General features: G+C 42.0%; 1 protein-coding gene across 3 annotated transcripts in view; it reads left to right on the plus strand.

Moving 5' to 3' along the window:
• The first annotated feature begins 324 nt into the window (after window positions 1–324).
• The window catches only part of DTNA (dystrobrevin alpha), a 228030-nt gene continuing 203024 nt past the window's right edge, over window positions 325–25330 (plus strand). The window contains exons 1-2 of one of the 3 annotated variants that reach the window (XM_071737488.1): window positions 341–463; window positions 11450–11506. The gene's annotated coding sequence lies outside the window, so the exon portion shown is untranslated. Of the gene's footprint in view, window positions 464–11449; window positions 11507–25330 lie in introns of all 3 variants that reach the window. The other 2 variants (XM_071737484.1, XM_071737490.1) reach the window with 2 other exon arrangements.

Consider the following 25330-nt stretch of genomic DNA (forward strand, 5'->3'; position numbering starts at 1 on the left):
CCCCTCCCTCCGTGCGGCGGTGCTGTCGGGGCAGCGTCCCCCCGAGGGGGAGCGGGGGGATCCGGGCAACGGCTTCGCGGCGGCTTCAAGCCCCGCAAGGCGCCGGCGCAGTAGAGCGGCGCCGGCGCGGTGCGGCGGAGGCGCATGCGTAGCGGGGTCGGAGGGGCGGGCGCGGCGGGCGGGCGGCGGGGCAGCTCCTGCGCTGACACCTGCAGCATGTGCCAGGAGCTGCAGCGGCAGCGGCCGCCTCTGCCTCTGCGCGGCGCGGCCGCCCCGCTCCGGCGCCGTGTGCGGCGGCGGTGGAGAAGCAGCAGCATTAGCAGCAGCAGCGTTAGCAGCATTAGCAGCAGCATTAGCAGCAGCAGCTCTAGCAGCAGTAGCACTAGCACTAACTCCCGCTCCCGGCGTCCCTCCGGTGCCGGCGGGTGCACGGTGACCTTACGGAGCGTGCATTACCTCACAGGTAAATATCAGCTGATGCGCCCCGGCGGCGGCGGCGGCGGGAGCTTTCCTGAGGTAGCGATCCCGGCTGGGGCAGTGGGTGCGCGGTGGGGAGCGGGGGGTGCTGCCTGTTGCCTTTTACCTCCGTGGGGCGGTGAGCGTGGGGGGTGCCCGGGGTTCCCCCCTTCGGGGGTTGGGGACTGCCTCGGTGAGGGAGGGAGGGGCGGGCTGGGGGTAGGGGGTCCCGCACCCCTTACCCTCGCCCCACCCCCCGGGGCTGCCCCTGGCGGAGTCGTACCGTGGTGTCCCGGTGTGTGTGAGCGTCCACAGGCATGCGGCACGGCCGGGCTGCCTCCCAGTGACCCACCCAGCTGATCCATGCAGCAGGTCCTTGGGGCGCTGGACCCAGTGGGCTCCTGGTTATCCCTTAGTTGGATGCTGTCACCTCTTAGGACTGGCTGAGGTAAAAGGGACAAAAGGGTGGCAACCCCGTGAGGCAGCAGCCTGGGCTTGACCTGTGTGTTACCCGGCTCGTTGGCAAACTTTGGTAATTGGTGGTGAAAAATGTTAGTGGTTGCAACCAAACTGGCGTGTGTGGCACTCCCATGCTGGGGAGTAGCTACCACCTAGAATTAAATATTGTTGGTGACTGCGATGGTCAGCTGGGTCTGGTACTTATTCATTGAACCCACTTACCAGCATGGGCGATGTCTTGGGTAGCATTCAGAACATCGGTGGGAATCGATGTTGTCTGATAATCCTTGCTCATTACTGGTGACCCAGAAGATGTCAGATGGAGAGGTCCACCAAGGAAGAAGCAGTGTCACAAACTTTATGTTTGTAGGCTCTGGATACATTGTGTCGTGTTTGAAGTTCTGTAACTTACTATTTGCTTTCTAATGCTGTACCTCTGCTCCTCTCCTTGTTTGGTTATAGAAGTAGCTGTATAATAAATAATACGGAGGGGTAAAGGCAGGGGTTCTGTGGTTTAACCCTGTCATAGCTAGGGAGCTGTTTCCTTAACTTTTACCTGAATCCCACATTGTCTGTCAGAGCAATGGATGTGCACATGACTGGCATCTTTTCACTAATTAGACAGTGGCAACTAGGGAGCAATGAGTGTTAGACTTTTAGGTTGTGCTGGTTTCTGGCTGTCAAAGGGTAAGCGAGCATGAGATAAAAGCCAGTGCTGTGTTTAAGTTCATGTCTTTATGTTGGTCTTCCAAAGAGAATGATCCTGCTGACACATTTGTGGGTTTCACCCTCCTGTTGCAGTCACTAGTTAAGTTCTTGTACTTATTCAAAGCTGGTATTCAGTGCACCAGGGGCTTGGGGGGCTTTATGTGGATTTTTGTTTTTCTTTATCACAAGACAAAGTTAAAATTCAAAGAACTGAATACCTAGAAATCTTTCCTTCCTATAAAAAGCCACGCATAAAATACCAACTCCTGACCCCACCTCTCAGAAAGATGTAACTGTAATCAGAATGAGATGCTATTGTCTTTCAGTAGTAGTAATATTAAATACAAAAATTACATGTGTGCACACTGTGATCATGGACAAGTGGGTAATTCATGCATGTAATGCTCAGTATATGTGGTTCCCCAATTGTATATTACTATTTTCACAGGCTGTTTTCGATGTGTTACTGGTTGTGTACACCTATGCCCAGGATGCCTAAACTGTGCAGGCTCAGACATGGTGGATTCAGCTCTCATGGGAAGTACTTCAGGACCCAGTCCTGAGAGCTCATGTGTGGCTGTGATCTCTATGTGCTCAGTTCACCTACTGATCCCACAACAACAACAAAAAAATAATGCAAAGTACATCATGGAAAGCTGCTAGAGTGCAGTCTATTAAGGTTTAGAGGAAGGTGAAGGGTGGATTTTTTAGGTTTGTTTGGCTTTTGTCCTTTTATTAATGATTTCCTTGATTTCTACAGTTGTGTGCTGTAGAACAGATTATCTCCTCCTATCCATTTTGCCCAGCATAAGTCTATTCAGAATTGCCTATAAGAGTCAGCACTGATCTGCCTAACTTCCCATGCCAGGCAAATAATCAGATATAATTGCACTGAAATCAATGAATATATACTGACATGAAACTGTGAGAAGAAGATTGGCCTCATGGTGTTTTATATTTGTATAGCTGAAAGCCAAAAATAGCTGTCATAAACACAGCATGTCCTTTCAGAAGGAATAGTCAATGCCTATCTCAGAGTTGTCCAAAAAGTTTCTTTCTTCTGTTTCAGCAGTCTTGGAATGAGAACTATTCTGGAGAAACTTTTTGTTCCAGTGACTAATCTCCTGCTTAGTTCTGTGTTGTTAATCTTAGCTTGCACACTGTTAACATTTGTCAAGGACTGTTTTCTTAAACAGGGCTCCTGAAGTGTGTTGGCATGTGTCACAGGGTTAATTCTAATGACTGCATTTTAAACAGCCACTCTTTACATTAATTGTATGTGTTCCTATCTCTAGGCATAACAGCAAAATGGTGTGGAATGTTATTTTGCAATTAGTTTTGCCCAGCAAGTGGGGATTACAGTTGATGGGTAAGCCTGACATGTACTGCATGACTTATCATGTTTTTCCTGGAGAGAGGGGAGTCTTGGGACTGAGTCACCATGGAAGAACATGAAGCCCCGCAGGCACAAAACTGGTGCAATGGAGTGATGAGTCAGACCTCTTATCTTTATATTTGGTATTACGTGGTGTTCACGCACGGGGTGCATTGCATTCATTGTCTACCTAGGAAAGTAATTCAAAGGCAAAAAAACCCCCTCACTTTATGGGTCCTCTAACTTGGGGATGCCTTTTCATTGCAGGGTTGGTCCCGATTTTATTGAAACAAAAGGGTGATTAGGATCAGGTTAGGAGAATCATGGTGTGCTAACTTGCTGAGCACATTTGGTCTGCCAGCCCATACACAATTGTTTCTTGCATTGTTTCAGATCCAATAGTAGTGTGACCTAATACTTAAATTTTCACTTTCTGCATTGTAGATTTGTACTAGCTCTTTCACACTTCTGAAATTGCATAGGGAGTAGAGGAGTAAAGAGCAGTGTTGCATCCTCACAGTCCTGATATATGTCTATGCCAAATGACATGTGTGGGTGTTGCTGTGGAATGACAGCATTGTTTCAGATTCCAGAGGAAGCTCGTGTTATTGCTAAGCTTATCAAAATAATTGAAATTTCTTCGAGGTAGTAGCCTCAGAAATATGTTAAACAGTGGGACTGAAGACTGCTCACTCAGCTGTTTTCAGGAACAAAACAAAGCCTTACATCAGAGATGTCTTCACTGAGACACTTACTCTGAACTTCCTTAAATAGCGATCATTAATAATACCATCTTCTCAAACTAACAGAGCATGAAAGTTCCTTGATTTATAATCATTTGGGAGCAGATGCTCAAAATTCTGTCCACTTACACAAACAGCACAAGAACAACACCTGCTGAAAACAGGGAGGGGTGTTGTGGGGGACAGATGTGTCAGGAGCAATCAGGATGCCTGGAAGAGTGTAATGCAACAGCTTCTGGTCCTACTTCATTACAAAAGTCACCAGGAAGACTGTGTTTAAAAAAAAATGCATAGGTTTTTATTTGAAATTTGTGACAGAACATTATTGACATGCATATTTTTACATATGGTGAATGTAACCAGTCACCATTTTACGGTCACCACAGACATTAACACTGGTTTTGGGGGGGGTGTGTGTGTGTGTGTGTGTGATGATGATCTTGCAAAGAAAACCTTTTGTCTTCTCACATTGCCTTGAATTCGGAAACTGTTGCGACAAAGACCTATTAGAAAACATGAAGGAAAGATGTGCCAATTTAGATATAAATCGTGCAGATTCCAATTAGAGCATAAATGCTTTTTTTTTTTTTTTTTTTTAAGCTATCAGCTACACCTATTTTATTCTGTAGATGTGCAGCTATCTAGAAAGTCATGTGGAGGAATCACTACAGGCAGCAGAAGATTTAGCATTCTCAGCAACTGAGGTGAAGTGCAAAAGCCACTTGCACAACCTTGGAAATTTCAGTGGTCTTTGTGTCCTGATGTGGAGGTCAATAAACCTGGGACTAGTTGTGCTGGTGAAGAAACTGAAACCAGAACTGGAAATCTTGACAGAAATCCATTACAGTTTTACACAGATTGAGATCTAAGAAAACTCTTCAAATACCTCTTGTTTGGGTTTAGTTACTGTAGAATTGGAACACCATGAAGTTGCCAGGTGCTATCATGCCCTCTGGAAATCATCAGCATTTTGCTGTTGACTTCAGTAGAGCCAGAGTTTTCCTCCACTCCTTAAGATAGCCAGGACTGAAATGTGCATGGCTAAATCTTTTGCCTGTTTATGATGACATAAATCCAGCCCTGGTCTATTTTCTTCCTCACAGTGAAGAGAAAAAAGAAATCACAATTATACTGCCCATCCGTGGCATGTCCACAGCTCCTGCTCGGGAATATAATTATATGTTATTCCTGTGTGCCATTCAAAACCTTTACCACTAACTGTATGATGTCATCTTCTCCTCCTGTATCCACTAAATTTATACTGACAGTTTGCATACCTGTGTCTGTGCCATAAGGACCCAGAGGGAAATCATGAGCTCTATCTTCTATTACACAGAGGCTGCATTTGTATAAGGATGTTCTGCATAGCCAGAACAACCTGTAAAAGGAAATACAGAGATTTTTATAATTGCTCAAAAGAGATTACAACTTAACAGAATTCCATCCTATAATGTAGAAAGTAAAAAAATGCAGGCTCTTTTCATTTAAATCCTCTGCCAGATTGATGCCAAGAAGCAATGCAATATCTCAAATGATTTGGACTTTTTTAATCTTCTTAGCTAGAAGAGATGTCAGAAGAGGCAGGGGTGGAGATCTACAGAAATAAAGTAGAAGATTTGTGTGGAATTTCCTCATGTACTGGTCTGGATGCCTCTGCTTATTTTGCTTAAAATGAAATTCAGACATGAGAAGCATGCTTGATTTTCTTTTCTCTTGGTGCTGACAAGCTCTGCTTTGGCTTTGTTGTCTAAAAAGGTAACAGCAATTAAAATGTAATGTGACAGCAACTTCTATAAACTGTTTTGTGATGTAAGAATCATAACGTAAGATTTTTTTGGCATGATGAAAATGATCAGGGCAAAGGAAATCTGTGGCTTTTCAAAGGTTCACCCAGAACTTCCTCCAGATCACCAGCTCCTCACACAGCAGGTGTGAGTGGAGGCTCATTTAGCTGGTAAAACTCCTCTACAGTGAAGTTTGACCATGTTGGTTTAAATAAAAGCTTGATATGATTTTGCCCTTGGGCCTTCCTGGGGAACAGAGGAACTGCTGGTTTAGTGCCAGCATTTGCTTGTCATACTTACGGGTGAATAGATCCATTGAACAGTGAGACCACGTTGAACTGTTCATCTTGGCTTGTGCAGCAAGGTGGAACTGTGTTTGCACCCTGCTTGGCACCAAGCAGGATGGGTGAGCTGCCTCCATCCAGGAGGAAGAGCCACGTCAAGCACTCTCAAGGCAGCCTCCCACTGACTGAGTCCAAAGTTGATGGGGGAGAAAAAAAAGAAGGGAGGTAACATGATGGTTTTTTGAATGTAATAAAAAATTAAAACCCCAGAGTAAACTGTGACCCACCTATGTCTTCAGGTGATAAAGATGAAAGTGCAAGGAGAAAAAGGAAAGATCAGCTTTACTCAGAAATTTAAGAGGGAACAGTGTGAGCAAGACAATAGTATGATCTTTCTGGAAGGATTTGAGCTGAATTGAATATCTAATGTGTGTTGCTCTGGTCTTGACCCCTGGTTCCTGGGCAAATACAAGTTCCTCATCAAATCTGTACACGTGTGAAAAGAGCTGCCTTTTGTAGGCCGTTTGTTTATACCCTTCTGCCTTGCAGGACTGACCTGTATAGTGGCTTTTTACATCTATTGAGTCTTCTCACAATGGCACTGTTGTACTTCTTTGGTGCCAGAGTTAAAGTTAAATGATGGTTGGCCTGTGCTTAGCCACAGAAACATTGTCCGTGGTAATGACCGCCACAAAGTACTTCTTGGTCACAGTCTGAAGTACCAGTCAGTTCTCCTCTTTTCTTCCCTCTTTGAAGTCTTTGCTTTGGCATCCGTGTCAATGAGCATGGTCATGTGGTGTGCAACACAAACTTGAGTTGTGCTGGGAGGCTTGCCTCCTTGGAGAAAGAAGGGCTCTTGGCTGCCCACCAAAGCCCATCACGGCTTGACAGTTACGCTTTAGTGAAATGGACCGACCGACTCCTCGGCGGGCAGAGTGCCAGCCTAACAGATGGGCCTGAATGTGGGCAGCCAGCAAAGCACGTACGTATGTGTAGATGTAGATAACTGTATGTATGGGCATAATAAATGGGGATCTTTGCATTTGAAAAAAGTTGCTGAAGTGAAAGGCTGAGAGCTAAGTGATGAGCGACTGAAGAGGGACTTCTTGTGTGGAGGGGGTACATCATAGTGCTCAGGGGAAGGATGTGTGCTTTCCTTGTTGCTCTTTGCTTGCAGTTTTGCAGATTATGTAATGAACAAAGGAGGCTATTTAGTCTTTTGAATCCAGGCACTCTTGCTACTACAACTGGGAATGTGGAAAATGACACTTTACTGCAGCGAATCCCCTTACAAACTGCCTGAAGCTTGCTACTAGCTCAGATTTTACCAACATGCTTACTAGTAGATGTGGATGTGTTGGTGGTCAGTGGAAGTCTGTCCATACCACGCTTTTTGATTGATTCACGTTTTGAAGTGTGAAATATTTCACTGAGCAGGAGTTGCATGGAGATCGCCTTCCTGCATGGAAGTTAACAAAATTTTCTATGGGTTGTAGCTTAGAAAATCTTTGTGTGTTGTTAGCTGGCAAGTTCCTTACATGGATAGCAGTCAGCTAACACATGCATGGAGGCCATATTTGCTAATTAAACAATTAGCAATATTTGCTAATTAAACACTTGTAAGCCTTTTGAAGACCTAAACATTAGTTGCATCTCTCCAGAAAGGACATGGAAAAGCTAAGTGACTTGAACTTGTCTGCAGAGGGATTTCATTGCAGGAACCTATTTCCTTTGAGTCCATTTCCCAAATTTTATCAATTGGACACTGGGGAATTGCCTGGCCTTGCAGTGTCAGGGCACAGAGGTGTCTTGCTTGAAGGTACAGGTCCCCTTACTAGGAAAAAACTCGAGTGAATGCAGGGTGAATATAATCATGCACCCAGCTGGAAATTGCCTTGGGCTCTTTGTAAGATTCTGGAAGGTCTGTGGACAGTTTTCCTTCATATGGCAAACCCAGGATCTTTGATTTTAGGCAAAACTTGTAATGAACTCTGGATACCCTCAGTGTAAATGTATAGATTCTAGGACCCTTAAGTTAGATTACCAGGACTTAGTGGGATAAGAAAAATCTTTCCTCAAATCCTGGAATTAAATTATGTTTACCCGATCTAATGTAATCCCTTTACACTTAACCCGAAGACATGGCAGCTGTCTGTGTGACTCCTAGATCAAGTACTGTGGTCCCTGGCTTCCTAAGGGAACACACAGTGCACAGAGAAATTTTGCAAGACAGCACTAAATGGGCCAGCAAACCTAGGGATAATGTTTTGGCTTTAAGGATGGGACCAGGCGTTTGGTGGGGGCTCACCTACTTGGCAAGGTATTCAAAATAAGTATGATGAAGGAACTGTTTTAAAGAGGGAAAATAATGAGGTAATTTCTTAGGACCCAGATTAAAAAAAAAACCAAAAAACAATAGCTTTTCAGGGGTAAGTGTTTGCTCCCATAATGGAAATGGCAAGAGTATGCCTTCTACATTTGGAATATCAAATGGGCAGAGGTGTTCTGATCTGAGTCCACATTTTTAACTTTGTATTCTTATTTTAGTCTTTCAGACGTGTTTACCATGTGACTCTATTAATTTTTTCCCTTTCCCTTCTAAATAATAACCAGAACAAGAAGATAATGCTGGGGTGCACTAGTTAATGGGAACTACAGAAATTTAAATCCTCTATGTGGATATTCTTGCAAGTTTTGACTCATTTAATCCCCATCTCTTTAGTTCACATCTACCATTCCTCTTTGTGCAGGTTAGGGGGAAGATAATCCACAGGTTTCAAGGGATTTTTATCAGTTTTCTTCTCACCTGCATTCAGCTGCTTCTGGTGGGACTATTGGAGAAACAGAAGTGCAGTCCTCCAGAGGACTAGGAGAGGGTGAAAATGAAAAAAACCAGGATGGAGGCAGGAAGGTCAATAAAAAGGAAAAGCAGGATGGAGACAAATGAGATGGAAAAGGAGAAGGAAAGAAAGGCAAAGAGGAAGAGTGGAAAGAAAAAGACTGAAACCAGTAGAAAAGAGAAAAAAAACCAAACCCAAACAGGTTGTCAGATGAGGACTGTAGTGTGTTAATGAAAATTAGTACATGCTCCAGCTAATTCCTTTTCTTTTCACATGACAGAGCAGGACTCATCTTGCAGAGACTTCTTTGGAAGAAGTGTCTCATTTGACCTCATGGGGCTTCTTGGATGAGGAGCTTGCTCAAGACCTTTATGGGGTGAAGACCAACATGAGCAGTAGCAGGGCCAGGCTGTATCTCTTTATGCCAACAGACAGCACACTGATTTCCTTTTGATTACTGAATCTGATGGGGTAGGAATGTTTGTTCTCAATTAAATGCTGGCACTGAAAAGAGGAAAGTAAGTCCCTGTATGTTTTAAGCCAGCAGACAGGCATGTTGGAAGCTGAACTGCATCATGCCTTGCTCTGTATAACCTTCTGCAAAGAAAGGTGATACATGCTGTCAAATACTGCAATATTAGAGGTATTACTGTTGTAGTCCCTGTTTCTCTAGATGGATACTAAGGATTTAAAGGCATTTAGTATTTGTGAGTACAGCATCATTCTATCCTAAAAGACTCTTTGCTATTTTTTTCCCTCCTGACCTCTATTTAATCTACTCTTAGTAAGACTGACATTATTATGTACAACTGTATGAAAATTCTTAGCACATAAAAGATAAACAGTAACTGTTGTATAAGATTAGTAACTTAAAATGCAGCTGTTAAGTACATTTCTCTGCACCATGGATTAGTCAATCACAGTCAATCATCATTCTTAGGCAGATGAATAGGTAGGATACCTTCACATTTTGGGAAGGGTTTATTTCATTTGTCCCATTGCGGTTGTGTTCTGTATTTCCACAGGGAATGCTATGTTACTGGTATGCTAGGAGCCTCATATTATCATTGCTATTTGCTCTAACACTTTAACGTTGCCATCTTACTTTTAAGAACAAGCTAGCAGAAAGATTATTATTCTTGGATAATTTGTGGCTTTTTTTTTTTTTTTTCTTCTTTTTTTTTTAATTTCAGCACATGAAAGCGTGTAGTAAGGCATTGTAAGACTCTTGATTTGTTGTAGGCCTTCAGACTTCTGATGGTATGCTTGACTATCAGGACAAACGACCATGGCTTCTTTACCACAAGCTCTGTTCCAAATAATTAAAGTAATGTTAGTGGGCCTGGTGAAGCAGTGGGCTGTATTACAATGCCTGCAAAGCATGGAAACCTACTGTGTCTTTCTGTCACAAAAAGGCCCTGTCTGTGCTGTAGATCCTATGAAGAATTTGTAGAGATACTTGAAAGGATAAAACACTGTATAAATTCCTAAAGTTCAAAGAGAAAATACCACTTAGGATAAAAAAGGGAGCTTAGCCCAGCAGCAGCTTAGCCATATAAGACAGATCTAGTGCTAAGTCCTGCACCATCAATGCAAATGCCTCTGGAGTTCACCAAATAGCCAGATGGGAGGACTTGAAGACAGTCTTTGAGGATGCTGACCTTGGTGGAGGGGGGGCGGAAAGAAAAGGCATTCATTTCCCAATAAATGACTCTGATTCTCTGTGCAGGATACAGCTAGGGAAGGTTTAAGACGTGTACAGCTAGATCCATCTTGTATTTTTACTGAAAATTACTTTTGAAGGCATTAATATGTATTTGCCTCTATTTCTGTGCAAATATTATGCTGTAAATGAAACTGGGAACTATGCAAGGTGGCTACCATGTTATTCTAACAGAGGCACAGATTACACCAGGCCTGAATGATGCTTTTGAGAGCTGAAGGTTTTAAAAATAATTATCTATGTCCTCCTTCCTGTGCCATATACTGACATGAACATTGGATTAAAGTTGATTACCTTCAGGCCACGATGGTCATTAAAACTAAGTGAAAAGGTTGGCTTGGACGTGACATTTCTTTCTAAATAGATCTGTGTGACCTTCAATAATTTCTATATGTTTCCTGGACCCAAGTGCTTCCTTGTCTTGTCATCCCTTGTCTTTCTGCCTCCCCACAGAAACACTGACCACTCCCCACACTGACCAGTCAGCCAGGCCAGGCCTTGTGCTTGCCTCCTTCCCAGGCACAGAGCTGCTTTGGCATCTCCTCTAAAAGCCCAAGCATCTTCACTTCTGCCAGCAGCACTTGAATTTAAGCCGTGTTGACTTAACCTCAGCCGCTGCTGCATGTGCGCCATGGATGGCATAAGAGCATGCAAATTATCCCCCTAAATAATTTGCATAAGTTGTCACACAGAACAACACAAACTTTGGTGGCAGTGTCAGGCTGCTGTTGCAGTAGGAGATATGCAGGGACAGCTTTTGCCCAACAAAACAGTGACACAACAGCAGTTTAGCAGCTGTACTGATTGCAGATGCTGTTTCAGGCTTCTAAACCCAGTGCTCGCAGTCAAGCAGTGCAGACATTTGGATGGCAGAATGCTATGTGGCACCCAGAATGCCTGAACAGCCAATAAAATGGATATGGACACATAGCAGTAAGTGCAGTCCCAGAAAGTATCTGTGAGACTGCAGTCATTGCTAAGAGGGGTGTGCTTGTTGGAGGCCATATTGTGGCTTTTTGGCCCTTGCTGATGACCACAGGTATAGAAATGGTTCATGTTGCTTTTGTTTATTTGTAGGGAAAGGAAGAAACATGGAACTGCATCTCTGTTCTGAAGCTAAAGTATAGATTAAAGGTACTCTTTTTTTTTTTTTTTTTTTTTTTTTTTTTTTTTTTTTTTTTTTTTTCCCCTGTGGTTTTGGTTTTTAGGAGACTGCAGCAACGTACTCTAAGCAGTCACAGGAGCTTTAATGACAGCTGTTTTGCTTGAAAGCCTGTATCTGTCAGTGTCTATAACATGATTTGATGTAATCCTTTGGATGTTTAAAAAAGCTGCAGTCTTCTTTGCCTACCAAAAATACATTTAACAGTTGAAATTGTAGCAGAGAATATTTCTAAAATCTGCCATTTTACATATACTCTGTTTGATGATCCTACTGTTTATGTATTTTTAATACATTTCATTAGTCGGAACATCCAGTTAAGGACATGGCTTGGTAAAATATGGGATTTTGGGAAAAGAAAAAAAAAGAAACAGAAACAAAATGCTGCTAGCAGAAACATTAGTAATCCTATATCCCTGTGCCATTTGCAGCTCAAAACTGAGGAAAAATATTTAAAAACAAAATTGTCTTTCACAGCAGACTTTACGCCTATGAATCAATCTCATCTTACGACTCAGCTGTCGAAAAGATTTGTCCTTGAAACCCAGATTCCCCTTTTGTACATGGACCTGGGTTTTGCAAAGCCTTGAAATGGCACAGTGGAAGGAGAGCTGAAAGCTGCTGTCAGATGTACGAGATGGTCCTGGTTACCTGGAGCTGACCAGGAGCTCTAACATCAGGCACTACGGCACCGCAGGTCGAAGGTGTGCGGGCAGATAGTCAGGTGGCTGCCCCTGTGGCCAGGTGGGGAAATGCAGATTTACTGCAGAGGGTGTGGGTGTATGGTTTGTTTGTCATCAGTGGGTGGGCAGTCACTTTCCTCACGTTTTGTTTGCCCCAAACACTTTTTCTCTAGCAGTGATACTGGGATGGAGAAGGTATGAGCTGGCACAGGGTGTGCTGTGGCACACTGCCTCGCTCAGGATGCAGGTGAGGAGAGTGGACTTATAGAACCTGATTTTAGCACTCCTGAGTTATATGAGAATACTCCTGGTATTCAGAAACCAACCAAGTCTGGGGCACTTGAATTTATATTGTTTGGTTTTTTTTCAGAGGACTCTATAGCCCTGACTAACAAAGTTATCCAAAATTTCCTGCGTCCATTTGGGTGACTCTCATGGGGCTTTGAGAAGGAGGAAATGGGTGTTTGGCTGTTCATGGTGGTATTTTTCCTTCCCTTGCTTTTCCTTTTATCAACTTCTTTCCACTGAAATGACAGCAAAGCCTGCATGTTGTTGTCATTAGCTCTTCATGCATCTGTTTTCCCCATCCCATAAGATACTGGGCCAATCTACATTTTTCTAGTAGTCTTGAAATGCAGTAATTAAGAACAGTTTATTGCTTTGTTCACAAAGCCTCAAAACAAAAGGAGAGGAGGTTCTTTTATCACTTCCTTGCCTTTGGCAGCCTCAGGACAGTGAAACTTCCCAGGCTTCTTGCTGTCCACATGGCTAAGTCCCATGAATCTTTTTTAACACAGGGTTAAAGTTTTGTTGAGAGTATTTTTGATCTTTGTGTGCTACCTCCTACTTCTACTTGTATTAGGGTAGAACATACCAGTGATTGGAACATATTTTATGATATGTTATTAAATGTTGTTAAGGCATTTAAACTGAAGCTCCAGCATACACTTGTGTGTAGTCCTTGAGTATCAAAACATTTGTTAGTGTATGTTACGGGAGCAGTGAGACTGTAAGTTCAAACCTTGAGAGTGTCTTGACTATTTTTTTCACACCTTATTTTTCACAGGTTTTGTTTTTTTTTCCTTGCTTTTGAGTAAGAAAATCCTCCCTTACCTTGCAAGAGCTGAGTGTTTGATGTGACTTCATTTAGGAAAGTGGTAGCATATCGTTCATGAATCATCACAATAGATAAGTATTAAGGTGTTTAGCTGGATTTTGGCATATAAGGCTCTGCTCCATGTTCTCTGTGCATCTGTATTAAGTATCTTCTCAACTACTGCATTTTTCTACTTGTCAGTTATTCACAGCAGAAGTACCTACAGCAGTTGCTTCTAATACTGCACCATTTGTAACTGGTAACTCTACTGCTACTGTTGTTTTGGTTTGTTTTTTTTTTTTAGCTTTCTATTTTTAAATCTCCCTTCTAAAATTAAAAACATGGAACAGTTATCAGTAAATACAGAAAAAAACATACCCTGTTTCAGAAGGCTTTAAAGCAAAACAGAAAGCAGTACAGCTACTCTGTGCCTTCTCATACTAAAGTAAAGTATAACATACAGTTTAGGGAGTAGGTTTCTAGCTCCACAAATTCATATAACTCCACTGAAGTAATTTCTGAGAGAATTTGCCCTGGCTCTGAGGATGTCCCCATTGAAACTGTGAGTGGTGAAGCATCCAGCACATACACTAGGGCAGATGAAATTGCACATGCATTAGAGAAGGGAAGAAAATGCCTCGATGTGTACATATATGCATGTCTGCAGAAGTGAGTGGCTGGCTTTCTTGGCATTATTGAGGGGGAGAGGAAACAATGGTAATGTAAAAAAAACCCGAAAAAGGGCAAGGAGCCAACACCCAGGAGGCTTTTTTGGACTGCTTGTACAGTTTCACAAAGGCACAAGAATAAAGAGAAGGTCAGAGTCCTAGGAACATGATCAGAGGCCCTTTCAAATGGTGTAGAGTCCTTGCCTGTATTGGTCCCAAAGTGATTGTTTTTTCAGGAAGAAGGAATACTTTGAACACCAAGAGTTGTTCTGTTCTTCTCAGTGACCTGTCTGAGGATGAACATATTTCTCACTTGTAATTGGAGTAGTATTTAGCCAGCCCATTTTCTCATTGCAGGGTTTGAAGTCCCAAACAGGTGGGGGTTCAAGTCCCAAATTGTTTTCCCAAATTGTTTTTTTACCAGCAAAGTTAATTTGTCTCATTTGTCATTTAACTACTGCATCCCCAATAATATTGAGCACTGCCAAAAATAATTTTTTGATTTTGTCAGATTTAGGTCTATTTAATAATGCTGTCAAATTACAAATGCATCTGTTTCTGTCAATAGGCCTTATTTAGAACTTTTTCAGTGTAAGTAGGAAAAAATGACATCACGAAAACTTTGGGAGCTGATACTAGAGCTGACTTCCCGTGGCAATATTTGTGTGCAGTCCCAGGTGGTGGTTTAGCTCCTGGTTGCAGAGGGAAGGCTTCTCAGGGCCGAATGATAATAAGTTGTGACCTTCCATGCACTTATTTCCTTCTTTATTTTCCTGGCTGAGCACTTCAGATGATCAAAAATAACTGGCAAACATTTTTTGCTTGTTTATTTTTAAGTAGTCTGTTGAACTGACAAGACACGAAATCCTTAGACCAAAGGACAATATTTTTCAGTAGGTTACAAGTGCCTGAGAGTGAAGATGCTGAATATATTTACCTCAGCCATGATTTTGCTGCCGTAATAAGATTTTTTTTTTTTTTTTTTTTGCTTTGCTGCATACACTAGGACCTCTAAGATTATGTTAGCTTACCCTGAGCTAAATCCGGCTACAGGATTTGGTTGTAAAATATACAAGGAGGGGTTTGTGGCTGCAGAAAGTCTCTACAATCCCCTTTCCATGAGAAGATATTAGTGGGGTTGAAAGGAATCCATTACTTAGTGCTTTCACACAATCCTAGCTAAAGTATGCCTTTTCCCGTGGCAGTGCCCTTTCCTGAGTATCTTGGTTTGGATTGCTCTGCCAAAGCTTGTGTTGACCAGAAGCAAATGAACCTGAGGAGTGATGCTCATTGATGAACCTGATGAGTCGATTCCGACAGGATGAGGTTCAACAAGGCCAAGTGCCGGGTCCTGCACTTTGGCCACAACAACCCCATGGGGAGCTCCAGGCTGGGCACAGAGTGGTTGGAGAGCAGCCAGACAGAGAGGGACCTGGGAGTCTGGATTGACAGGAAGCTGAACATGAGCCAGCAGTGTGCCCAGGTAGCCAAGAAGGCCAATGGCACCCTGGCCTGTATCAGGAACAGCGTGGCCAACAGGTCCAGGGAAGTGATTCTGCCCCTGTACTCAGCCCTGGTGAGGCCACACCTCGAGTCCTGTGTCCAGTTCTGGGCCCCTCAGTTCAGGAAGGATATCGAGGTCCTGGAGCAGGTCCAAAGGAGGGCAACCAGGCTGGTGAAGGGACTCGAGCACAGATCCTATGAGGAGAGGCTGAGGGAGCTGGGGCTGTTCAGCCTGGAGAAGAGGAGGCTCAGAGGAGACCTCATCACTCTCTACAACTCCCTGAAAGGAGGGTGTAGCCAGGGGGGGGTTGGTCTCTTTTCCCAGGCAACCCTCAGCAAGACAAGAGGGCACGGTCTTAAGTTGTGCCGGGGGAGGTTTAGGTTGGACATTAGAAAGGATTTCTTTACTGAGAGGGTGATCAAGCATTGGAATGGGCTGCCTGGGGAAGTGGTGGATTCTCCATCCCTGGAGATATTTAAGAAGAGACTGGATGTGGCACTCAGTGCCATGGTCTGGTAACTGCAGCGGGAGTGGATCAAGGGTTGGACTTGATGATCTCTGAGGTCCCTTCCAGCCCAGCCAATTCTATGATTTGGCTGTGCTTTGTGCTCTTCCACACGATGCTCCTCACCTGTCGTGGCTGTAGAAGAGGTACCCCCTGAGTGTGTACAGCCCTTACCAAATTTCACCCACCCATACAGCACCTGAGTAAACCCCCTGTGCTCCCCCTCTGTAGGAGCATCCACAATGGCTGGGGCTTAACTACTATCATTTGATGATTCATTTGCACTGCTTACTTTCTAAAAATTGCATAGCCTGTTCTCAAAAGCAAAGCAAAGAAAAAAGCAGCTGTTATAAAAAGAGAGGGAGAAAAACTCACCCGTACAAAGCACAGAGCTTTGAAGAACCAGAATCGCATTGTTAGGGTAAGAAAAAAAAAAAACAAACCACAACAATTTGCCTTGTCTTATTTTTGAAAATGATCAGAAATAGAGTTATATTTTTGAGGTACTATTCATATTGTATACAATTAACTGAGACATTTGTGACTCAGTCCTGACTTGAATTTCTTACTTTTGGAGGGTTTTAGAGAATAAACCAGGAAGTTTTTTTCATGTTGTAAAAAGATATGCTTTTATATTCAGTTCTAGTGAATTTTAGGCATAAATTACAGAATCATAGAATCACAGAATAATTTGGGTTGGGAAGGACCTCTAATGGTCATCTGGTCCAACCCCTCTGCTGTAAGCAGGGACACCCTCAAATAGATGAGGTTGCTCAGAGCCTCATCAAGCCTCACCTTGAATATCTGTGGGAATGAGGCCTCAAATACCTCCTTGGGCAACCTGTTCTGTAAACCCTGATAGTAAAGAACTATTTTTTCTAACATCCAATCTAAATCTACTCTTCTCTAATTTAAAACCATTGCCCCTCCTCCTATCACTACAAGCCCTTGCAAACAGTCCCTCTCCAGCCTTCCTGTAGATCCCTTCATATACTGGAAGGTCAGTATTAAGTCTCCCTGGAGCCTTCTTTTCTCCAGGCTGAACAACCCTAGCTCCTTCTGCCTTTCTTCATACTAGAGGTATTCCAGCCCCTGATAATTTTCATGCTTGTCCTCTGGACCCGCTCCATCAGGTCCATGTCCTTCCTATGTTGAAGGCTCCAGAGCTGGATGCAGTAATGTAATATCAATATTGAATATAAACACGCTGGTTTTAAATTGTAAGACGCATCAGAACTGACCAGTCCAAATTTTACCCTGTCATATCACTGAATACAGAGTTGGGCTTCATTGTGCTTCTTTTTATTCTAGCATAGTTTATATAGAATTCAATTCAAAAAGCAGAAAATTAGCGTGACGGAAAAAATGAGAAAAACGAATTCTCTATGCTGTATGTTTTGCATGAAGCATTTTCTTTCTCTGCAAAAAACTAACTGAAGCTTCCCACTCAGAAGTTTCTTAACATTTAATTCAAAAATCTGTGATTGAAAATAAATATTTTGACATATCCAAATTAATTGGGTCCTTTTTCACCTCTGAACTTTAATTTTTAATTTCTAAGCTACTGCAGCGATTCATCCCTTCCCCCATGTGTCCCAGTAAGTCAGGCTGTCCAGCCTGGAGATGCATCTTTCATGTCCTGCCACCAGCATGCAGCTTTGGTGCCCAGTGGGGAGGTTGTATTCACTACTGAGATGATGCTTTGCCCAAAACCTGCCCCATAGTCCAGTCCACGAGGCACCAGAATTGGAAGTCTGATGAGTATTCCAGCAGCCCAGAGAAATGCAGCTTAGTCTCAAAACAAAACACTCTCTGCTTTGAAAGTGAGACTTTTTTTTTTTTGTATTATGCATGAATTAAACTTGGCTTTTGATGAAGTACTTCATTTGGATTTTGCTGATGGAAGATTTGAGTTTTCAACTCAAGCTAAAGCACTTCCGTGCTAAAACTCCCACTGTTTGGTTTTGTTCTGCTGACCAGCTCTCTTCCAAGATTCTCTGTTCTTCATTTGCATGGGTTGTAACTTGGAAACATCTTGTGAAGGCTTCTCTTCCTCTCAGACAAATTTGCTGTTCTTTCAAGTAGGCAACTATGGAACCAGTACTCAAAGTGGAAGAAACACACTGATGATGAATTTTCTTGTAGACTAATATGCATATTTCAGTTGAAGGTCCTGACCAACTTGGAGCCCAGAGAAACAAAAATTCCTGCCTCTGTGTGTGTGTTTAAGGGAATAACCCACAGATGAGTCACAAATGCAGCATTACTAATGACCCTACCCACACCACAGCTGCTGAACCTTTCTGCAAGGCAGAATGAGCTACAGACCTCCCCCAGATGCCAAGAGCATCTCATCAGTAACTCCCAGGAGCTGATGGTCTCTGACAGGCTGTCAAACCAGGCCCCCACCTGCTTGCTGAGGAGCATATGAAGGGGGTCCCAGAAGAAAATCTGTTCCCTGCCCCATGCCTGATGTGACCCACCCACGTCCTTTCCATGGGCTCACCTCCTGGGCAATGAAGTCTCCCAACCCCCAGTAATGGTTGTAGCACTGAGTTTACCTTTAAATGATGTAGCTGCAGCAGGGAATCACACTGGATGAGCAAATGCATACAAATAAAAGGAAACCACAGAGACTGCAGTAATTTCTGGAATCTTAATATTCTGGCTATATGCCTATTACCATTTTCTTTGACATATATTTTTTTAATGACCTTTGTAAAGGTAGTTCATGGAAAAAAGGTAGAAAAGTGCAGCGTTGTTTCAGAATAGGCTAAAAATCCTTTTGTGGCTTTTATTAAGCAAGCAATGTTTTTCCCAGGGAAACATAAAATGTGAGTTGAAAATTAGATTAGAACAATTAAGATCCAAGAAAGGGTAGAATGCTAGGATTAAAGAGAAGCTGACAAGTGAAGTTTCAGCTGAAGAAGAAAAGACTGATAAATAGATTGAAAGCTTTTGATGGCTGTAAAATACATAGAAGGGCAGCCCATTTCATTTTGGCTTTTGCTTTTAGTACCAGTTTACTACAGCTAAGTTTTTGTTTTCACTCTAAAGAACATTTTGGGGAATGACTTTTCTGCTCCTGACTGATTTGCAAAATAAACTTGAAAGATTTACCATTTGAATGTGAGTACTCTTGGTGTTTTTTGTTAAATCTGCATTTTATGGATTTTTCTCTTTGAATTGAGATCTATGATTCTTTTTTTCTCCTTTGTATTTTGCTTTTCTGGTTTGCTTTTGTTCTCTCTTCTTCTGGGCCAGTACAAGCCCTTGTATTAAAAATAAGCCATTTTCATAAGAATCCTGTCACATCTCATTTGGAAACCTGTTCATGAATGCTGCTGTCTTTTTAAGCTGTCATGCAGTAGAGACCTTGCTGTTTGATTACTCCCACTCTCCTACTACTCATCTTTTGGGATAGGAGGAACGTGAACCTTCCTGAGGGTTGCCTCTTTGTGGTTCTCCTTGTGGGAACTTGACCTGACATATGCTTGAGTTGCTTGATCTGCTACCAAATATTTGGAATTATTATGCTTGAATTTTGATAAAACTCATTTGCTGTGTTTGCAGGCTTTAGCAAGCCTTTCTTACTTACACTCATTCCTACCATCTTATGGTTTCTGAGAACCTAGGTGCTGTTGTTGGTCTCAAGCTGGCAGAAGAAGGGTGGTCCTGATTGCAGAGCAAGCATTGCCCAGCAGATGGGCTGCTTTTATGCATTGCTCTACTCCCCATTTCATTCTCAGTGGCAGCTGGAAAAAAATCATACTGTTGCATGCACTTTGAAGAAGGACATTCACTGGCTCTTGGTCCTTGACTGTAACCTCAGAGGGATGTTCAGGATGAAAGAGCAACCACACGCCTCACTTGATATCCCTGGCACTGGCATATGAGTTGCTGGTGAAGACTCTGTTTTCTTTGAGGGGCCAGGTCAAAAAGCCTCTGATGTTAAAATCGAGGGAAGAGGCTCCATGGCAGTGTTGGTAGCAGCAGGCAGCCTGCTGAGGTATGGTTTGGGAGGGACTGTGAGGCTTTTCAGGGTCTAGGTAGACCAGTTGAGGTGAAATGGTCCTTTGTTGCATTGCTGCATTGTAAATAAACACATGGTGTGAAAGTTTTGGTGGTGAACTGGGGATATGAATTCAGAAACTGGAGGCTTTAGGCTCTTGGTAGCTTCTCCACAAGGGAAATGGAGTTCTCAGGCCCCATTGCAACACTACTAACCCTCAGTATATGGACTTCTTTTAACATACAGCTTCTAGATGTTACAAGATTTTCAAATAAAGCACTTGTCTTTCATTGTATTACAGAAAAACTGTATTACAGAAAATAAAATATATTGAAAAATAAATATAAATTGAAAACTACAGTTTTTTAGCCGGTACTATGATTTCAGGGTGATTTCAGTTGTTGTTCTCCATATTTTTTTTTTTTTTTAATTAGTATCAAACATATATTTATTGGGCATTAGGTCAGGCACCAAACAAGTACCTTATCTGGAGTTATGAATAAGCTGGTTTGCACTGAGGAGAATTATGATACAAGTGTGTCTGAAAAAATTTGTCAAGAAAGAAGCTGAAAACAGGCTCAATCAACTGGTGTGTTAGGTTTTATTCTGCCTTTAACTTTAGGTCCCACAACAGGAGGAAGAGGATTTGTAATTAATGACATCCTTCAGTATTTGACAAAATATGAATCTACTGTGACTTCCAGACTTTGCTGAAGATGGATTAGGAGCCTGGGAACAGGGAGAGCTGCTGTGCGTGGTCAGAGTGGTGTGGAAAAGTTTGCACTGAACTTGATCCATATCACTGCTACCAATCTATCATTGTTCACAAACGTGAGTTAAAAATGTAATAGAGAGATTGACAGGGTATCCTAACAGAAGCTTTCAATTTTTAAAGACATTTTAATTCCTTTTGAAATTCTTGTTAAGAATTGATAGTTATCGTTGTCCATTCAGCTACAATTAGTTATAATAATTAGAACAGTAGAAACATATACTTGAAGAACAGTTGTGAGTAGGACAAAAAAAAAAAATCTGTGGCAGCAATAGCTTTATGAAAAGAGTTGTGGCCTGCAACCCAGTGGGGTTTCTTGCTATGTGTGAGGTTCAGTGCATGTACGTGTATCCTCCTCCCTGACTCAGAGTCAGGGGTAAACACCTTGATCTTATTTTGGGGCAGATAAAGTGAAGCTGAAAAATCTCTTTCTGGAGAACTTTCAGGTGAAAATCTAATAGCAAATTGTTTCTGCTGTGCTTCATTACAGGGGCTTGCAACTATATTGCTATTGATTGCCTTTTAAATCTGACTCTGGATTTGAAAAGGTTGTAACAGAATAATGCCAGTGATATATTTGTACCGTAGTAGCCCTCTGTCAGATACAAGGGAAACTGCAGTTTATCAATGACCTGTTAAGGGCAGAGAAGCCAATGACTATTCACAACCCAAAGGCCCTGATCTTACAATCACCTAAGTGTTGTTTGTCCTTATTAGTGTAAGTAACTGCACTGAACATCATGGGATTACACACATTGGTAAAACAAAGTGAGTTTGAGTGATCCTGGAATGAATACGCTGGAAGCTGTGAGGAGATAATCAAAATCAGGAATGGAACTATGGGAAAAGTACCAGTGCTAGTGACAATAAATTGTTCCCTATGCCTTTCAGCTCATGATAGCAAAACAGGCAAGGTTAATAATGTAGAAGTAGTAAGTTTGTGGTGTTAATCTCTAAAAATTGGTTTGCTTTTGGTGACCAATTTATGCAAGTGGCTGAAGTCAGTGGTTGTGCCAAGTAGGCCAAGCTGAGATTTCACTCACTGTCTCCCATTCTGTACCTTGCTTTCTTGCAGGCCTCATTTTTTACATTGTTAATATATGTGACATTTCCTTATCTTCTTTAGCATGATAATGCCATCAGACAGTACTGGGAAATGTTGAGGCATCTTCAAGTCCTACAATGGCAATGGAGTTAAAAAAGGGGTGTTTAGATCTCATAGGTACTCAGCATCTTGCACGGGTTAACTTGTCCTGATGCACTTGTGTGTACAGCAGAAATCCACAGCTCAGCTGCAGGAGGGCCTTTAGGGACTCCACCAACTGGTGTGAGAGCCTCTAGTGATCACACTTTCTCGTTCCCACCCTCCTTTTTATCCATCCTACCCACCCTGCCTTCTCCCTCATTTCCCTGTCAGAACTACCCTATGGATTTGGTCACCAGCCCAGCATCCCAGGGCCCCAGCTCCCTGTGCTGCAGGAGAACAACAAAACTCTGTCTTCAGCAGTTACAGCCAGTCAGCCATAGCTTTTCTCCTATGGTGAAGGTTTTTCTGAGGGTTTAGCAATACCTTCTTCAGGGGAATAGAACACTAAGGAGTGTGTTTGTTTTTTTCAGGTTTTCTCCCCTTTCGTCTTGCCCTGTCTTCCCTTATTTCAACCCCACACCTTCTTCAGTCACAGTAGTTAAAGAGAAAAAGAAAAAAACACAAAATATGTTTTGAAGGCAAGTATTTTGAAAACTGGAAAAAATAGGAACAGTTCACACGGCTTTCAGAGAAAATAAAAGTAGTTTCAGACAGTAGTAACAGGTATAGTTTCATTGACTGTGCTAAGCACACATGTTAAAAAAGGTCCTTCAACTGACTCTAACTGAAGGCAAGTAGTTGCATCAAACCTACATTCTCTAGTCTATGACTTCTGATTTAAATTGGATGAAAGAATCAGATCCACTTTGGCAAGTGCATTACGTGGGAAATTATTGTGTTCTGGGATTGGAAATTTTTGAATTATGAATTGAGGTCCAGTGATGAAAACAGCCTGAGGGTTTTCTAATGGATTATATTTCTAAATGTTGATAAACTTAAATTTTTTGAGACACATAAGTAGTTGCCTGACAGCATTGTCCTAATTCTAATATGTCTGTTCTTGTTAATCTCAAAACAAATCAATAGCTGGTTTATTTTCATTTTGCTTTCCTGATGGCAATATGGATTGATTTGAAAAAAAAAAAAGAAAAAAAAAAGAAAACAAGTGTATAAAAAAGAGCCAGATAGGAAATCCAGATCAAGGTGAATTACTTTTTCAGACCTACCTGGCTAAACTACCATCCCCATTTTCATTGAGGTGGATTTCTACCAAAGTTTTAAGAAAAAAACAGTGTGTAAATATCCGTGGCATAGTAGTAGTGATTTTTGTGTTATTCCAGGTTCATTGTGCTAATTTGAGAACATGAGAAGGAAAAGACTATTATTTAGTTACTGTATGCTGGTATGTGTTCTGTGAGAAAGGAAAACAAAATTTTGTGTTTTATGGCATCCACAGCAGTGTCTGTACATCACTATCCAGCTGAATTCAGTACCAAATTTGAATGTATCATTTTCTGATCATGAAATGTTTTTGTACAGTGGCATCCAGACATAGCCAGTCAAGGTGGCTGAAAAATAATATCCCTTAGATGCTGCAAGGAGAGACCTGAATGTGAAAGAGACTGAGACTTCTATGTGAAAATACTGAACTCGTACTCAAAAGATCCGATGTTCATCTTAAATATGCTTTTACACAGAGAATGAATTAAACTCAAGTAAAACATTGGGTAACCCATGACCAGAAGTTCTTAAATCTCATTCATTACACATAAAACATGCAGCTCACAAATTAGTTCCATAATTTTCTCCTCAGCTAAGGATGTTCTGTTGCAGCAAAATGAGAGTGCATGTGATAATGAAACCAGCATTTCTTTTATTGTTTGGTGAAGAGGGGATTGTAAGTAAAGCACCACTACATGAACTCTTTGGACTTTAGGCAGACACTCTAATAACATGTACTTATGGCTTATTGCATGTCACGACATGGTTCCTCCAAACATTACCAGCCCGCGAGAGCCTGTCCGTCTGCCTTACTATCTATCTACAGAAGCTCAAGCCACAACTGTACTCGTATAATTCATAGCTGTTACAAAGAAAGACTTATTAGCCATCTACTTTATTCCCCTTTCCATATAGTTATTCCATGTTGTGCTGTACATTTACTAATTTTTTTTGATGGTCTAATTTTAAATTATCGAAGTAATGGAGCTCCCACCTCTTCCCTCGGGAAAATATCCCAGAGCAGAATAGAGCTACTTGCAAGAAGCACACTAATTTCCTGATTCATTTTTCCTTAATTAACATAATTTCATTGTGCCAGCTCCTCTCTTCTTTGCATTTTTCCATGATCTTACTTTGAATTTTAGGCTTTGCACCCTGCAAATGTGCCTTGTTTAGTTTCAGCTTCTGTAAGTGCTTATGAAGGGGTAAGAATTAACCTATATAAATTTGCTTATAAATTTGCCCAGAGTTTAATAGAAGCAAGACAATAAAACCTCTAAAATTAACTGGTTCATTTTAGAGCAGCGTGTCCTTGCAAGAGGTCCAGAACTAATTGGAAACAGCAGCTGAAAGCTTCATGTGAGCTAAAAGTTGATTTCCTAGGCTACTTTTTACAAGGGATGGTTGCACTATCTGAATGTAAGCAGGCAGAGTTCAGGTAAATATTCAAAAATTCAGGTAAAACCTTGTGTAGACATTGATTTTGATTTGAGTTTTCTAGTTGATCCAGAGGGATTGGTAGGATGCTTCAGACAGATGAAGAATTTACTTCCCCAGTGGAGCTCCTGTGTGAGCTTCCCTGCACTGTTTCAGTGCAAACTTTTCTTTAAACCAATGTCAATGTTGGCTTGTGCTACCTCTTATTTGTGCTCTGAAGTGAGTGAAGAGCACTCTGCTCATCACAAGTGCACAGTAGAGGGTAGTATTTTAGGATACACCTTCCTGCTTTGCATTGAGGTGAACTTTTTGTTACCTCAGGTGAAGGGACAGTAGCTTAGCACAAGGTATCTGTAAGGCTGATGTTGTTAATGTCTACAAGTATCTAAAGGGGTTGAGTGCAAGGAGGATGGAGCCAGACTTTCTCAGTAGTTCCCAGTAACAGGATGAGGGGCAGTGGGCATAAGCTGGAACATAGGAAGTTCCATTTAAAGATAGGAAAAATTTTTTTACTCTGAGGGTGACAAGGCAGTGGAACAGGCTGCCCAGGGAGGTTGTGGAGTCCCCTTCTCTGGAGATATTAAAAACCCACCTGGATGCAGTCCTGTGTCTTGTGCTCTGGGTGATCCTGCTTTGATGGGGGAGTTGGACAAGGTTATCTCTAGAGGTCCCTTCCAACTCAGATTATTCTGTGATTCTGTATGCCAAAATTCATTAGATACTCACCTGACTACACTTTAAACTTATTTCCAATTATTATCAATTGATGAAAAAAATACTTAAGTGGAAATAATTCGTCATGTTTGCTATA

The sequence above is a fragment of the Heliangelus exortis genome, chromosome 2 (assembly GCF_036169615.1).
Source record: "Heliangelus exortis chromosome 2, bHelExo1.hap1, whole genome shotgun sequence".
Lineage (NCBI taxonomy): Eukaryota > Metazoa > Chordata > Aves > Apodiformes > Trochilidae > Heliangelus > Heliangelus exortis.